Source organism: Corylus avellana, chromosome ca8 (assembly GCF_901000735.1).
Source record: "Corylus avellana chromosome ca8, CavTom2PMs-1.0".
Classification (NCBI taxonomy): domain Eukaryota; kingdom Viridiplantae; phylum Streptophyta; class Magnoliopsida; order Fagales; family Betulaceae; genus Corylus; species Corylus avellana.
In genome coordinates this window covers 17,005,253-17,022,482 of record NC_081548.1, presented here as the reverse complement: position 1 = coordinate 17,022,482, position 17,230 = coordinate 17,005,253, and the positions used below count along the sequence as shown (strand labels likewise).

General features: G+C 36.2%; 1 pseudogene; it reads left to right on the top strand.

Annotated features, from left to right (window-relative positions):
• Nucleotides 1-1,007: 1,007 nt before the first annotated feature.
• Nucleotides 1,008-17,199, top strand: LOC132189747 (uncharacterized; annotated as a pseudogene).
• Nucleotides 17,200-17,230: the final 31 nt, after the last annotated feature.

The following is a 17,230-nucleotide window of genomic DNA, read 5'->3' as shown; positions in this document are numbered from 1 at the left end:
CCATTTAATCTTTTCACACATTGCTCCTTGAATGCATAAAGATGAAATCGAACAGAATCCAGAACAGGATTCTGAGATTTAATAAGCATCCCAGACAAGAATTAGACAAATAAAATAAGCAACTTCAACTAAAGTGTGAAAAAAAGGCCAAAGCCAGATTCAACCCACAAAAACATCTGAGATTCAGACCCAGCCAGTTTTAGAACAATCAAACTCATATTCTAATCCAAAAATAACTCAAAAAAACAGATCTGTGTGACACTACCAGAGGAGAAGAAACCAAAACGAAAAAAGAAAAAAAGAAAAAACAGAGATAATCTTACCTCTTTTGATGTCTCGGTTTGTCGGCGGTGGTGATGGGTTGTCGGATCTGTATGGTGGGAAGAGATGATGGGTTGTCGTGGTGGGACGGTGGATGTAGATGGAGATTGGTCATCGGAGCTGGAGATAGCGGGGTACCTTGTGGCCGGAGATGGAGGAACCTGGTGGCCGTGGTAGCTGGTTGTCGATGGTGCTTGTGGGTTGGTGGGCGGCGGTTGGTTGGGGGAGGGAGGCGATTGAGATGGAGGGAGGAGGAAAAGATTTGGGGAAATTTTTTTTGGGAGAATGAATATTCTCTTTTGTGTTAAACAGAAATCTGAAATTTTTATTTATTTTTTTTGTAAAAAGGCCTGACGTGGGCCACCCCACGTCAGCATGGAGGGACTCCAGTGCACCGTGTAGAATTACTCTGCTTCTAGTGACAAGATCATAGACAAAAGCGACTGCATTGCTAGCTAGTTTTTGGTTTGGTTCTTGTCTGACTTTTGAAGTGGATATATATTATTACGTTTTTTCAATGCTCCTGGATTTGCAATGTGAATCAGTAAATTTGGGTAGAATATTTGAAGGCTCGCAAAATCTAGAGATATGGTTACTGCAATGCTAAGCTAGTATCCAACTTGGGTTTGTATGATTGTTGAAAATTCGGATTTATTTATTTACTTATTTTTGTTTATGTTTGTTCAATGCTTTAGTATTCAGTGATGAGAATCAGTAAAACGGAAGTGAACTTGAGGAGGTTGCTTGCAGCTGCACCTCAGCAGCAAAAGCAGGCAAAACTTGTGCATGTATGTCTAAAGATCTCTGAGATGAACTTTTATTCTGGTTATATTTCTTTTTCTTTGGGCTGTAAAGTTTCTGAGATCTTCTTTGGACCTTGGAGTTCTAATTATGGTGAATACTATTTATGGATGATATGAATCATGTGACTTTGCAGTATGTTGCCACATTACGAGAACAATTAGAACAACTGGCTGAAGAGAGAACTCCTGAAGGCTTACCAAGGTCAGTAAGCTCATTTTTGTCCCCTTTTTCTTTCTTTGCTTCTACTCTTAGTTCCTTGTAATATTGATGTACTGGTATATGTACTCATTTTATAGAGGTTATATTATTTCTGCTTATTGTACTAACTAACTCTAGAGTTTTGATAAAGTTGATCAAAATGTCTGTCTTTTCGAAATGGTATGTTTGAAGGGAAATGTGATGTTAAACTATATGTGTAATTTGGAGAATTTGTTTTGATATATCAGCAGCCAGCTTATTTTTCTCCTTAATTAGGGGTCTCTCTTGTATATTTCCTGTAAATTTAGGTTGCGTCCTTTTGCGCTTTTAATGAGATTGAATTACTTATCAAAAAACATATCAATAGCCAGATTTTGGGTGTTTTGAGTTGTTGACTAGAGAGGCCTAACTAGGTGAATGATGTGATCTCATCAACTTGCACATCTCTCTCAAAGTAAATGGTCATTGAGCTGTCAACTTGAAGGAGTTGAAACATCTTTGAAGTTGGGATTGCAACCTCTTTGCAATATTGTGGCCGTTATGGATATTTAGAAGATTAATTCTTCTGTAACTTCGCGTCATGTACCTCTCTCTCTCTCTCTCTCTTATAGAGTAAATGGCCATTCAGCTGTGTAAAGCCTGGTAAATTATGGCCTGCTATGGACTTTTTTAATCAGTATTTATGTGTACTTTTGGAAATTTTTTTGACCCATGTAAAAGTTGGTTGATGAGGTTGGTGATGCCAGCCATGGATAAGTGGTCTTGGAGACATGCAGCAGTGTTTGAACTGAATGAAATGCGGTCTGGGTTGGTGCCTGAAGCCTTGTGTGAAAAATAAAAAGCTTAAATAGGAGTATCCTTTTTCCATGGGGAATTGGGTCGCAAATATTGAGGTAGGCTTTAATCGTTTGAATTTTGGTGGTTGGTTTTGTAATGTCAATCAGATGGAGTATTTTCCAGGTAGAAGCATTTGAAGGAGAGGTCACAAAAATGAAGACCTTGCATGTAACACCCCTTTCCCATAGGAAGACGATATTACACATTACTTGAGTTAGAAACATAAAGATATAAGAATTCCATAAACTGAAAATCAAATGAAAGCAAACCAAATGTCTCATAACAATTTAAATTTAAACCATCGTAAAACTGTTATTACAACCCACCCCATTAAAACTTAACCTCTTAACCCTTAGTCTTAACATAAAAATCACACTGGAACAAAAAACAAACTATTGTGCTGCATGCACTTATTCAAATCCTCTTCTAGGCGAAGGCTTCCGACTCTAGTTTTCATGGCATATCGAACCATCCACGACATCACATAAGTTGTTTTAAAGTATAAAAAGAAAGGTTGAGTCGAATACTCAATCAGTAAATACAACATACATTAAATGAAATTGGAAACCACCTTTATTTCAAGAACATGAAAAAGTACAAGTCATCATTCACACATGTCATAAACCTTATTTTTCCTTTAATCTTTTAAGTGGCCGACACACAATTACGCAGTGTAACAGCCCAATCTTACATTGGGAAGATGTTAGCCCATATTGAAATGACATGTAGATTATAAAGACACTTATGGATGTTAAGTCACAAGTCCCACATTGGTTCCTTACTAAGGGTTTTTTTGGGATTGCGGTTTCAATAAGTGCGATTTAAAAAATTGTGTTTTTGAAATCGCTACTTTTTAAAATTGCAAAGGCATTTGGTATGTTAAAAAGTACTTTTTTTTTTATCAAATATTTGTTATGCGAAATCGTGATTTTGGTTTAAATTCGTGGTTTTGCAAATAAGCACCTGTAGCCTGCACAATTTTTTTTTTTCCTTTTTTAAATTGCAATGCCAAACGCCTTATATTTTGGATATCTTTTAAAAACGCAGATTATTCTTGCGAAATCGCAATTCCAAACGTGCCCTAAATGAAATTGGACTTTAGAGCATTCATAGCAGACTCTCTATATGTGGTTCCTTTCCCTAAGTTTAGGGAAAATGTCAAAAAAATCACAAAAAGCCACTCACAACAGACTCTCTAAATCTCCCTTAGACATTAGGATCGCTATAGTGCAACTCAATGTATTGGGTTGCATTGTAGCGATCCAACAGATTACTATAATCCTAAAAAAGCGCCACACTCTCTCTCCTCTCATGTCGCACGTTTCTCTATCTCTCTCTCTCTCGCACCTCACCAAACAAATAGCAAAAATGCTCAATCGCAACCCTCTTTCTCTCTCTCGCACCTGACTTGAGGGCTTCTTAAGAATTTTGCAGCAAGGGCTTTTGTCGTGTGGTGGTAGCACTCTGACTCGGCATTGCTGACACTCGATGGGATTCAATGGTATTTGATGGCACTGAAATTTGCTGAAGATGATGGTTTGTGGGACTGGGGACATCCACCCACTATTGGCATTCAAAAATAATTTGGTTCGAGTGAGTTATGCAACAAGGTTCCGGTGAACTTGTTCTTTTGGAGGCTAAGTTCTGTGAGACCCAAAAAAACTAAAAAGGAAAGAAGCTTCATCAGATGGAGAAATAGATGAGGAAAGGGAGAGTGAAGAAGTCAGGGAGAGATATCTTGTTTGAGAGAGAAAGAAGACGGAGATGAGAGAGAGATGGAAAGAAAAGAAAAATGTTTTTAGAATAAAAAAAAAAAAAAGAAAGTAAAAATATTATTTTAATGATATAGGGAAAGGTTAAGGGAATCTATTGTGGCGTGTTTTTGAATAAGGAAGCAAAAAGTAGTTTTGTTCCCTAAATGTAGGGAAAATCAATGGGAAGCTACTGGGAATGCTCTTATAAGTGATTTTAGAGAGCTCTAAATCGACTAGTTCTTTTCGAGTGATAGTGTAGATGTTGATAGGTTTTTCCTTGGGTCGTTACACATAACACCATGTGGTACTTGAACATTGTATGACATGACCTTAACGAGGACGTCATGAATTTAGGAGGGGGGATTGTATCACCCTAGTCCTATATTTGTAAGATGAATAGCCCACAGAGTGGGTGAATTGTAAAAGCTTTTATAAGCGATTCTAGGGAGTTTCAATTACAACTTGACTAGTCATTTTGGAGTGACAACAAATGTGGCTAATACTTTTCCCGGGTCGTTACACCTTGTGTGTTAGGGTTGGCGATCACAAGGATCTCAACTCCGCTCCCATGGCCGCAAGTGGAGCCATGCCTTGGATATGGACATCACTCAATAAACAATGGTGCACTCGAGTGAGCCATTCCCGGCGCATCATACAAGATGGCTATCCCTACTCAGTTGCTTGGGTACCATTGCACATCACTTTATATGGCCAAGAAAACAATTTAAAACATTTCATGCATTACAATTGTTTTCCTTTTTCTTTCCTCTTTCTTTTCATTTACCTTTCATCAAGCATGATAACATATTCATTGCATAGTGGAAGCATGCTCATTAAGTCATTTACATTTAAACCCCTTTCCAAACATATAGTTTTGGATGCATAAAAGGGGCTACCAAATAAAGGCTAACATTATATCATATACCTTGAAAACAATTTTAAGAAAAATATTGCATTGACATTTTGAAGAAAGCGAAGTACGGTCATATCTACTTACCTTGTTCCTTAGCTTCAGGAATTCAACATACTTCACTTAGCAACCTAAGCAAACATTTACGAACGATTATTGTCTGTTATAGGTGTCGTACTTTGTTAATTCTTTTCCATTGTTTGATCTTCCTAAACATTGCTTCTACACTAAGCGGCAGAGCATTGCTTCCACCCTAAGCTGCAGATCTGATTTCTCCTCTTTAAGACACTTATGTTTGTATTTCAAGTTTGATTACTTTCTTAAATGCTTATCCTATGCATGTGTGCGGATATTACTATCCATGGATGATGTAGGATGATATTTACCTATATTTTCGTTTAAGGAAAATATCAAAAATAATATTGGAGTAGCGTCACTTGATCAGAACTTTATTCGTTCTAAGACAATGGAAGTACAAAAGAAAAGATTGTCACGATTCCCGCTAATTGTCAATTTTATATTAGGATTTTATTTTATTAGGACTTTATTTCCTTTCCATAATAGGGTTAGATTTGCTTTAATTATTTTCCTTTCCTTATTAGGATTAGGTTTAGTATTATTACTAGGATTATTTTTACTTTCCTACTAGGATTAGATTTACTTTCTATACTAGGATTAGATTTACTTTCATTACTAGAAGTAGGTTTACTTTCTCTACAAGTATTTCTCTTCTATAAATAGGCTAGCTTATTATGTAAAACAAAACTAATTGAATTATTATCAAATCAAAGAATTCTCTCTCAAATACACTGCGGAGTTTTATCCTTCTTTTAGCATGCGGGCTTGTTTTTATCTTTTTGGGTAGAAGACGAAGACACTTTTCCTTGCAGAATCAAAGACGCTGCTCTTTGATTAGTTACCTTAGTCTTCCGCTTCGTCAGTTGATCATGCAAAGTGAGCTTATTCTCATTCTCTTTAGTGTGCAAGTCCTAACAGTCCTTACATCTAGGCCTTATAGGGTTTTAAGTCACCTTAAGATCCCTTAGACAGGTCTTGTCTTGGGCCAAAAAGATAGGCTTTAAGGCCTCAAGGTTCAACTAATGTATTTGTGTGTGTATGCTGTAATTCCAGCAACGTGTCAGCAAAGATTACTTCGCTGTAAACCCTACATGTGTCTAATGGTTGCATGGTTTGGACCATTAGAAGGGCAAGTCAAAGAGGGTTTATTCTACAGTCACTTTGTTGCAAAACATCTTTTTGGAAAAAGGCCCGATAACCACCTTTCTTGGTGATTGCAGTGCTGTAGAATTTTCTACAGCAACCCAATCTTGTTGTGTGGCCTTTACTCTGCGATGCAACACACTCAACTAGTCATGCAATATGTTGTGATAATGTCAAACAATCAGGCAATGATACTCTATAAACCATATCAATGTCATTTAAGAGAAGAAATCATATCTGAAGCGTTTTCCTTGGTGCTGGTAGCATGCATAGGAAACTCAAACATCAAACTTTATTTCCATTATTCATGCTTTAGTAAGTTTCTGTTATGGCTCTTATAATAACCAACTAAATATTAATTACAAGGCTTGTTAGAAATCTCACTTATCAAAAAAAAAAAAAGAAATCACACCTAAGCAAAATCTGGCCGTGAAGTAGGAGAAATCCAAAAGATTGATTTTAACATAGGAATTAGGAAAAACACAAAAGGTAAGTTTTTCTCAGATTTATTGAGAAATAATTCTCAAAAACTTGAAAGAATCATTGAAAACAGATCATGTGGGAAGGGTAGGGATATTTTGGCTTTGAGGGTTCCCCAATTCGGTGTAATCCAGCATGCTTGGGTGTGCTGCTTCTGTTGCTCAATCCGGAGAGCTAGTTGATATGCCTCGTCAATGCTAATCTAAACCAATAGAGTATAAACTCGTATTAAGAAAATGAATTAAACAATGTAGACATTATTTCATAATCTGAGTTTATACTCTATTCTTGCACTAAAAAGTTAGAGAATAGATTTTCCATTTTGTGTGAAATGATGATAATGATGTTAAATATGCTAATATTGTGTATAAGATATCATTATACTTTTAATATCCTGTATATTATGAACTAATATAATATTGATATTGAAGGATTTTGGTTGGGACTTGTCCAATGGCATAAAATGTTGACATTTTGCAGACCATCCAATGAGTAAATTTATTGTGTATCAGGTCAGTTTTGGACTATGAAGTCTTGTGCCAGTGATGCAGTGACATGTACTTGAACACCTAATATGTCAGGGGTCAAGAGCAAGATTGCTGAGACCGAGAGGTCTTAGAATATAAGAATCCTAAGCTTTTAAGGAGATATGAACTAGCTTTGAACTTCTTGTTTAAGGTGTTTCATTAAGGATTTTGAAGTTAGCAAGAAATTTGAGCATTTTTTTCTGTCATTGTTTTTCCTGCAGTAAAATAAGGAATAAATATTACTTGAAAGATCAAATATACATATATATATTTTATTTGTTTATATTTTAAATGAAGTTAATGCTGCTGGTTGCTCTTTAGACTTCCAATGATACATTCTTTGACTTATTAGCTTTAAAAAGATGCTTAATGCAATCATTTCTTTAATAAAAAATGCTCCTTCATAAGATTTTAACACTTCTATCTTGTGTTGACTTGTCTTCCTTTTCATAATGGTTGATTCTTCATTGTTAATTGTCCTAGATCCAAGCAAAACACTGTTGTTTGATAAGCATTGTTTTGGACTGACTATGAATTGGTAGTTATCTTCACTCTTGATTATTTGGATGTGCTGGTTCAGGCGTTCTACTGTTGATTTTATAGAGCTTAGGGTTCTTTTATTTGTAATGTGAATATCTCTTGAACATGTTTGTACAGGGTTTCAAAGGCTATGTTGAATGATTATTCGGAGAAGATTGAATCAATCGCTTCCAAATTAGCTGCTCCACTGGTGCGTGCATATTATTTAGCAAGCTATGAGTTGGTTTCCATAGGTACCTAAGATTATGGAAGTCTCCAGAGGTTATTGTTTAATTACTAATTTTTTTTGTAGGTCTCATTTATTTGTTGTGAGTTTAGATGAAACTTTGCTTGTGAGTTGAATTAATTTTGCTAACAACAGATTGGATTTGTAAATCTGAGATTTCTATGACAAATAATGAGGCAAATTGTTGTTATTTTTTATTTTTCCTTCGAACATTATAAGTAGATTCATATATGTTAATACCGGGCTTAAGTTTTCAAATTCAAATGAACCTAGTGGGCCCTGAACCAAGTATTTTCTTGTATTTGCTGCTATCCATTTCTTTTAACTGGTGTGAAATCATGGCTGATCGGTATTATTTGATTAAGTTTTCATCTAGGTGGTTGGTCTATCTCTGTCTCTCTATCTTTGTTTCTTTATCCTTCTTGAGGTAGTCTTGTATATCTCTTCCAAAATGTTGTTCTTGCTTGACCAGACTTGGATAAAGAATCAAACGAATATATAATATATAGAGGGAATTATACTTTAACACCCCTCCCCCCCCTCTCTCTCTGAAGTTGTGCACATTTTTTGATTCTACCTCCAATGTTCAAAAATTGATAATGTGTTTATTTTTATGCAATGTGGCCATTCCGTTTAAAAATTCCGTCTTTTTGGATGGTAGGCAGGCCACGTGCGTCGCACCAAATATGCCGAAATTACCCCAACTTCGCCCTTGATTTCCCCAAAATGTCCCCAACAGAAAGAAAAAAGGAAAAAAAAAAAAAAAAATCTAATTGGGGGTGGCTGCCGGCCACCCCATAGGCATTTGGTGGTGGCCGGCCACCCCCTTGGCCCAAATGGGGGTGGTCGAGCCACCCCCAAAGGGCTGGCCACCCCCAATGGCCAACTTTTTTATTTTATTTTATTTTTTCTTCTTCAGAAAAACAGGGGCGTTTTAAACGTTTCATATGCTAAAAACTCGTGAGGCGCACATGTACTGCAGACCGTCCAAAAAGACGGAATCTGTAAAAGGAATGGCTACATTGCAAAAAAATAAAAATAAACTTTATGGGGGTACATTGTCAATTTTTAAACATTGGCGGTCGAATCAAAAAAGGTGTACAACTTCTTTTTTTTTTTTTTTTTGATAAGTAATTGTTGTATATATCAAAACGCCAAGGAGGCACAACCCAAATACGCAAGAAGCATATAAAGGGAGCGCCAAGAAGCACCCAACAAAGCCCTAAGCTCCCATGAGCACCCACAAGAGACCCAAGAAGAACCACCCAAGAACCCTTGAAAACAAACACCCACAAGAAACACCCTACACAAAGGTTAACCCGAAGAACCCAACATCCCCACAAAATCACCCCACATCCCCACAACTTCAGAGGGGTAAAGTGTAATTTCACCTAATATATATATTTTTGGCACGTGTCTGATTCAGTGATTTGTTATTGTTTTCTCTCTCTGTTTCTGTCTATAATCTTAATTTTATAAGATTACCTTGCTTCTTTGTTCCTAAGACAAATATACATGTTACACATGGAGGATTCTTATACTGTAACCACTTATACTTTTTTCAGATTACAAAGCATGATACACCAGTATCTGAGGAGCCCTTTGCAAAAACTGCCATAAATGAAAGCCCTTCTAAAGCAGGAGCAGAAAATCATGTTCTCCCTACTCCTGGACTAAGAAAAAGATTTGCGTACGTGAATCTGTTATAGTTGGAATTAATATGATTTGGTTAGCTATTCACGGCTAGCTCCTTGGCTCTTTTCTGTGTCATGGTTTGTTAACTTTAGACGTATGGTTCATTGACCAGGCCTGCATCAAACAGTCAGGATAGAAGAATTCCTGACAGTACTGAACCTGCTTCATCGACACCTGTCAAACTCGATGCTGAAGCACAAGCACACATTGAAAAGCACAGGTACATTTGTAAATTTTTCTTGTTATGCAATTATGTAGATGTGTCAAAAAATGCAATGTTTTTATATTATTGTTTGACTCTATGAGGTAAAGTGAATGCTGAGTTTACCTAGGCGCTTGGGCAAGCATGGCACCATTTTATGGATTCAGTCAAGGAGACTTTAGTGAGATGCTTGCCTTTTGCGCCTAGTGAGCGACTTTACCAAGGTTGCAGCCACTAGAAGTGTACCTCATTAAACTAACAACTCTTGTCTCTGATTAACTATAACTACCCTCAATCTATAAAATAGGATTTTCTCATTAAATTATATTTGACTTTCCCCAAAAAAAAACTATATGCATATAGTGCTCGGAAAATGAAGACTTTAGACCTAGGTCAAAATATAAGCTCTAAGAAAGACACTGTTGTACTGTACATACATCTGGCCTTTTAGACAAAGTCCTCTCAAGTCAATTTTTTCTTTAATTTTTAATTTAATTAATTAATTAATTTATTTTTAAGAGGTTAATCTGGTTACATTATTTTATTCATTTTGTTCAAGATGTGCTTATGCTCTGTTCTAAACTTTATTATTTGCAATAAAGAAGGCCAGAGAGTGAAAATATCTAGTTTTTGTTGATGATTATGATGATAAGTTCGTGAATATTATTTATTGTATATATTAATATACATCTAATCCTATTTGAGGCACCTTTGGCCTTCGCTACCTTGCTTCAAGAATGCTCTTTTTTGTTTTTGTTTAAAAGAGATTCTTTCTGCACAACATAAACTATGGACATTATTGGGTGATTTGTTGTGGTTTGAAAATTGTTGTCAACTGAAAATCGTTATGCTAGTGGTTTTAGTGCTCACTTCCCTTGAGATTTTTGTAATGCTAGGGAGCTGTGTGCCAAACTGGGTAACTTTTACAACTGCAAGGACTGGTATTGACCTTCAACCTATTTGAGGGTTGAACCTAAGTGGCATTGAGCTTGAATTCAATTTTGAGTGAAATTTTACTTCAAATATTGATAATAAAATTAAAAGTGCCCTTTCCAGTTCTATCTTAGTGCAAAGTTACCTGCTGTGAACCTGGAGGGGTAAATATCCCCCTTATACTCTGTCCTTTTGCTATCTAGGAACTCTTTTCACCGGCTGAGCCATCCATCAAGAAGCGAGTGTTTCTCGGGGAAATTAACTCTCATCCTGTTTGGGAAATTAACTCTCCTCTCTGGAGAACAACCCTTGATAGCCACTGCATGGCTTACTTAGTTAAAATATATTCTTTAAATTTTAATTTTCTGCTTTGCTGGGTATATGGAAGAAAAGTAATGTTCAATGGATGTCTGAATTGAATTTGAAAAACTGGAGAAATGCTCAGATTTGAATGTGAATCAAGAAATTTTTTTTATAGAGATTTTTCATAAAAATATCTTTCTTTTAGAGAATTAAACGTGGTAGATCTTGGTATTATTATCGTTGAGCGCTTGTGCCAAGGAAAGGGAAAATGGCAAATAAATAATCCATTAAGTTCGTTCTATTTTGGATAATGGAGTAGTGTGGAAAATGTGAAGCTGTGTTTTTTTTTGGTTAAAAGAGTTGCTTATCTGGTAGTATTTCCTTTGGTTTTCTTTATTACAGTGAAAGTAAGAATTTATCCCTAATTTAGTTGCAGAACTGAGCTATCTGCTATCAGTCTTCACTACTTTATTCGGTTATCATTGCATTCGGCTTTAGGATGTTCCTTAGTCATTAGGTTGTTGGTTCTTTTTGCTTGTTGATTGTGTAAAATAACTAGTAAAGGTATTTACTACTATTGCTTGATGAAATTTGAGAAATGCTTTGGAGTAGAGCTGAAAAATATTTGATGTCAGTAATATCTATTATTCCACATAATTTTCTGTTTTATATCTTTTTTAATTTCTCTCCTGCCACAGAAACCTTCAAGAGGACTTGACCGATGACATGGTTGGGTTGGCACAGCAACTTAAGGAGCATAGTTTGATGATAAGCCAGTCCCTGCAAAACACTGAAAAGGTAAGAATCCATATTTTATGTCAAACTCTTGCATCACGTTGAATATTTATAGTTGAACTACATGAGATGCATAGTTTTATAAATAATATACTTGTTTAAGGAGAATTTTGGAAGAATTGATCTTGCATGTTCTGTAGGAGGGGGTGGGCTGGTAATTCATTGTTCACGTGTGGACAACGTGGGCAATGTTACTAATATCCCCAGAAACTAAATTGCAAGTTGATGTGAAGCCAGACAATTGTTCACTTTTTAAAGTAGTCTTATGCATTGTTAGCATGTCTAGATTTTTGGGAGATATGACGTGCTATGTCTCAGTTGAGAAGGGAACTCATATTTATGCCCATAAGGCATACTTCTTTCATCTCAATTGAGAGTCCCTTATTCCATTTAATGGTGTCTCAAAATTTATGACCCATTTAAAAGTCAAAAGCTTTTTAGTTTCTTAAATTACCCTTTAGAAGGAAGAATTTGAAATATTAGACAACTTCATAAATAAATTTTTAACTTTCGAAGGTCAGTTTTGGTAGTTCATCACTTTTTCTCTAAATGAACATGCTTTAAATGTGTTACTGCGAAAAGTTGGATTTCACAAGTGGGACTCTCAGTTTGGAACAGAGAGAGTTAAGATGGCGTCCATAGTCATTTTCGTTGTTTGCTTATAACAACATTGAGTGGAGAAGGGTTAATCTTTGGTAATAGGAATTTATTAGAGAAGGTTAATAAATAGTAGCTCTAGCTTTCTGGTACATAGATATAACTTTTGGATTCATTGTGATAAAAGTTTTTTCACTAAGATGTCGTGACATCTTTCTTCATTTGGCTCAAATTGTTGTTGCCTCTAACAATACCTGTAAATTATTGGTAAAAGAATAAAAAACAAGTAGGTGGTGGTTCCTTGATGTCATAATGGCTTTCCACACCACCACTCCCCTAAACACTACTCGCCTAAACATCATTCACTTTTTATATCACATTATTTACTTTTTATTATTATTTAAATAAAAAAATCACTACAAAACAAAAATTTTTCACTTTTCAATACTACTTTTTCACTTTTCTATACTAATCATTATTTTTTATTATTATTTAAAATGAATGAACTTTGTCTTGTTGTCTATGTTGTTTAACAAACAGGGCCTTTGTCATGCAATTCTCTGTGAAAATTAGAGACTGAAAAAAGTTTACTCTAGTCTGTGACCCTTCTGCAGTGTAGAGTACTCAATTGTTTCATGATTACAAAGTAATCTTCTTGTCAAGATGTGTGGGACATATGTAACACCTCAATTCCACATTAGGAAGATGAATAGCCCACATAGCAGTCATGAGTGCTAAGTCCTACATTGGTTCATTAATAGGTGAGATTGGGCTTTATAAGCGATTTTAGAGAGCTCCATTTGCAATTTGACTAGTTCTTTTGGAGTGATACGTAGATTTGGCCAACTCTTTCTTTGGATTGTTACAAAATGGTATCAGAGCAACCTAACTAGTAACATCATGCCATGAGACATAGCATGATGAACGTTAGGGATTTAAAGGAAGGGGGGAAGATTGTAACACCCTAATTCTACATTGGGAAATGAATAGCCCACAGAGACTTGCACATTAGTTCCTTACTAAGTGAGATTGACCTTTATAAATGATTTTAGGGAGCTCCAATTACAACTTGACTAGTCTTTTTGGAGTAATAACGCAGATGTTGCTAAAGTTTTCCTTGGGTCATTACAAGCTTGATATTCTGTTTCGGTACCAGACTTGGCGACAACTTGTTTAATACTTTTCCATGTTACTAAATTACTGCTCTAGAGTATGTAATATCCAATGGTAAACCTTCTATTTGAGGGTGAACCAGCAATCTGCATTTGTATATCCTTTAACATGCAAGTCGTTGTTAGCTTTATATGATAATCCACTTTCTTGGAGATCCTTTTAAATGCTAGGCGTCTTTAGATAAAGGCTAACCACACTTGTAGCGCCCTGGCTTTAAATACAAGCCGTAAATAGAATTATCTGAATTCCCAACGTAAATGAAATACTTGCAGCTGATATATAAAGTATAAAATATTTATTTTCTTTTAGAAACCATAAACTCACCTCAAATCACAATGTACCCGAGCATCTAATTAAATTCATACTTTATAAACATAATGTTATTACAACTCTACCACTAAAGTCATTGTGTACATCAAAAGTTGCCACAGACGTACATTGAAAGTTGATGACCATAGTACACATTGACATCATGGATAGAGAGATCTAATCACCACACATATCAACACTAACAACCAGAGTAGCGAGACATATCGACTTTAACCCCCATAGGGATGACAGTGCGCGTCATGAACTTCATGATTCGTCAACCGAGAGCATCAAACACTCTGTAGAGAGATATTCACGGGTAAGAATGACCAGATAATTATTAGGGGCTCAGTAAAGAAAATCAGTCGAAGAGAAATTCTGAGAATAGGGAAAGAACTAAGGATTAAAAAAGTGTTCAGTAAGTTTTTGATACTATGTTACGTTGAAAATAGAAAATTGGAGGAAAGAAATAGTGGGAGTTCAAAGTTCTCTGCTCACTGAGATTTCTCTTTATTATAAATTGTAGAGATACAAGGCTAAATTATTAAAAAAATAAAGAAAACAATTCACAAGATGAATCAATCTAACAACTACCTAAAGATAAAGATCACTCTCACAATAAGATAAGCTTATCTAAAATAATCTACATTAGCACTTCCTTTTTCTTCCATTTTAAGTAATTTAGCATTTTTGTTTTCTTGCCCAAGAAAAGCATTTGAGCATTTTCTTGTGATTACTATGTTATGACCACACTGTTTGGAGGTCATATTGATTGAGAGCACTGATTCTAATGCACGAATGGTTTGATCCTACTTGGAATTAATTCAGTTACTATCTTGTACATGTCTGAAGCACACTTTACCAGTGACTTTAGCAACCAGAGGTTTGGATAGCAGTTATTCCTTTGGAATCAAAGCACACAACAAGTACCCTTGCTCATCATGATTTTTTTTTGATAAGTAATGTCATATCATTAATAAAGCGCAGAGAGGCGCAACCCTAGTACATGTGAAGTATACAAGAGAACCCCTAATAAGAAGAAAAAGAAATACATAAATTTAGAAAATCTGCATAAGTGAAAAGATGCAAGCTATGATGAGCCGTGATCTACATATATATTGTGTTAAGCAGAAGCTTCCTCAATTCGAACGTCGAGGTCTCTACGTCTTCAAAATGTCGAGCATTCCTTTCACGCCAAATACACCACATTGTACACAACGGAACCATCCTCCAAAGTTCCTTGGCTGGACCACCTCCATGCACAGCGCCCCAGCTAATCAATAAATCCAGCATCTGTCTCGGCATAACCCATTCTACCCCAAACAGAGAAAGAACGCTACTCCATAATTCTCGTGCGACTTCGCAATGAAGTAAAGGATGGTCATTGACTCCCCATTGTTCTTACACATACAACATCATTCAACCACTACAATATTCCTTTTACACAAATTATCAAGTGTCAAAATTTTCCCTAAGGCTGCTGTCCACAAAAAAAGCGACCATTGATGGAGCCTTTACACGCCATATACTCTTCCATGGAAATAAATGTCCAGCCTGGTTATTTAACGCTTTATAGAACGACTTTACTTCAAATTGACCCCTCTTGGAAACACTCCAAATCAACCTGCCCTCCTCCCCATGTCGTACCTGGAAAGAATACAACCTCTCGAAAAAGGATAGAATCATTTTCATCTCCCAATCTTGAACTAAAGCGTAAAGATGACGTTCCACATTATAACTCCATCTTGAATGTGCATGTTATCCACCACCCACGCTTCTTTATGCCGAGCAATACTCAATAAAGCCGGATAGCATAGCTTCAATGCGCTGTCCCCACACCAAGTGTCATGCCAAAAACTTACTTTGGACCCACTCCCCACCTCAAAGCGAACAAAATTGGAAAACTGAGCCTATCCCCTTCTAATATGTTTCCACACGCCCACTCCAAAAGTTCCCAATGCCTCTTTTGAACTCCAACCACCCCTTGTACTCTCATATTTAGCTGCAATCACCAATATCTGTAAAGCCTCTATCTATAGCATACAGCCACAACCATTTTCACAAGAGAGCTCAATTAAATTGAGTCAAGTTTCAATTCCTAACCCACCTAACTCCATCGGAGCTCGATTAAATTGAGCATGATGATATGGTGATCCTTGTAGAAGTTGGTTGATTCTAAAGTTCTACTTTCAATATTGGTCTTAGTAAAAGTATAAGACATTTCTCGATTACTATGATAAGAAAGAATACCTTTTCTCTTCGTAGTTATGTTATATTACTCAGAAGAAATGATGGCGTAATGTAGAGTACTGTCCAGGAAATCTTTTATTTTTTTTAATGTCGGGAACCTCTTCAAGGCAGGGCCCTTTGGACTCACCCCTACAGAGTAAACCCCGGTCCCGTGCACCGCACCCTCGGAAGTTAAACTCATTGTGATTTGCAGTGCATACTATTGTTGAAACTTTTAATTTGTTTACATAAAAGTATTAGTTTTATGACCATAACTGTTCTGCTCTGTATTTATGCCCCTCGGTTAACTTCCCACCCCCATAACTTCACACCTCTTTCACTTCATCAATTCTGCCATATCGCCATCACTATGCGTAAGCTAACAATATGGCTACATTTGATCATGGATCATTGCAACCAAAACCATCAATTCCACCATTTCCAAAACAACTATGTAAAGCTTATGAATGGTACTCTCAATTAATATTGGATATTATTGCCTTGGCCTCGGTAGAACTTCAACCATTGCTTCCACTCACTTGCAGTCACTACAGTAATTGCCACCACAGCACAACACTACTAAAACAATAGCTATATAGACCATCCTAAACACCTTTGTTTCCACTAATGAAACTCAAATAGAACATCCTGCCGGCATAAAAATAGGATGGAAGGTGAGGTCGTGGAAAATTACTTTCTTAGCCTAGTAAGTTTATCAGTAATGATTGGATTCACTTATCAAAAAAAAGTAATGATTGGATTCTTAATATTGTTAAATAGCTTTTACTTTTGTCTTTTTCATGCCTTGTGTTTAACTGGTAAGCAAGTAGTCTCACATAACTCAATTATGGTTGAGTACAGATACTTGATTCTACTGAGAAGGCTGTTGAGCAAAGCTTGGCAAGCACAGGGCATGCCAATGTACGGGCCATGAAGATATACTCGGAGAGTTCTAGGACTACTTGCTTCCAATGGCTAGTGATCTTTATAATGACATGTATTTTCATCATGGTCGTGCTTCTAATTCGCGTCACCTGAAGCTTCTTGACTCAGTTATGCTCATCTTTCTTCCTGAGGTTTGCTCTACCATCTTTGAGATGATTTTCAAGTCAAGACCACTTTGTCTGCGTAAGATTATCCACGTATGTACGCCAAAATAGAGCGCTGTTCAGTGTA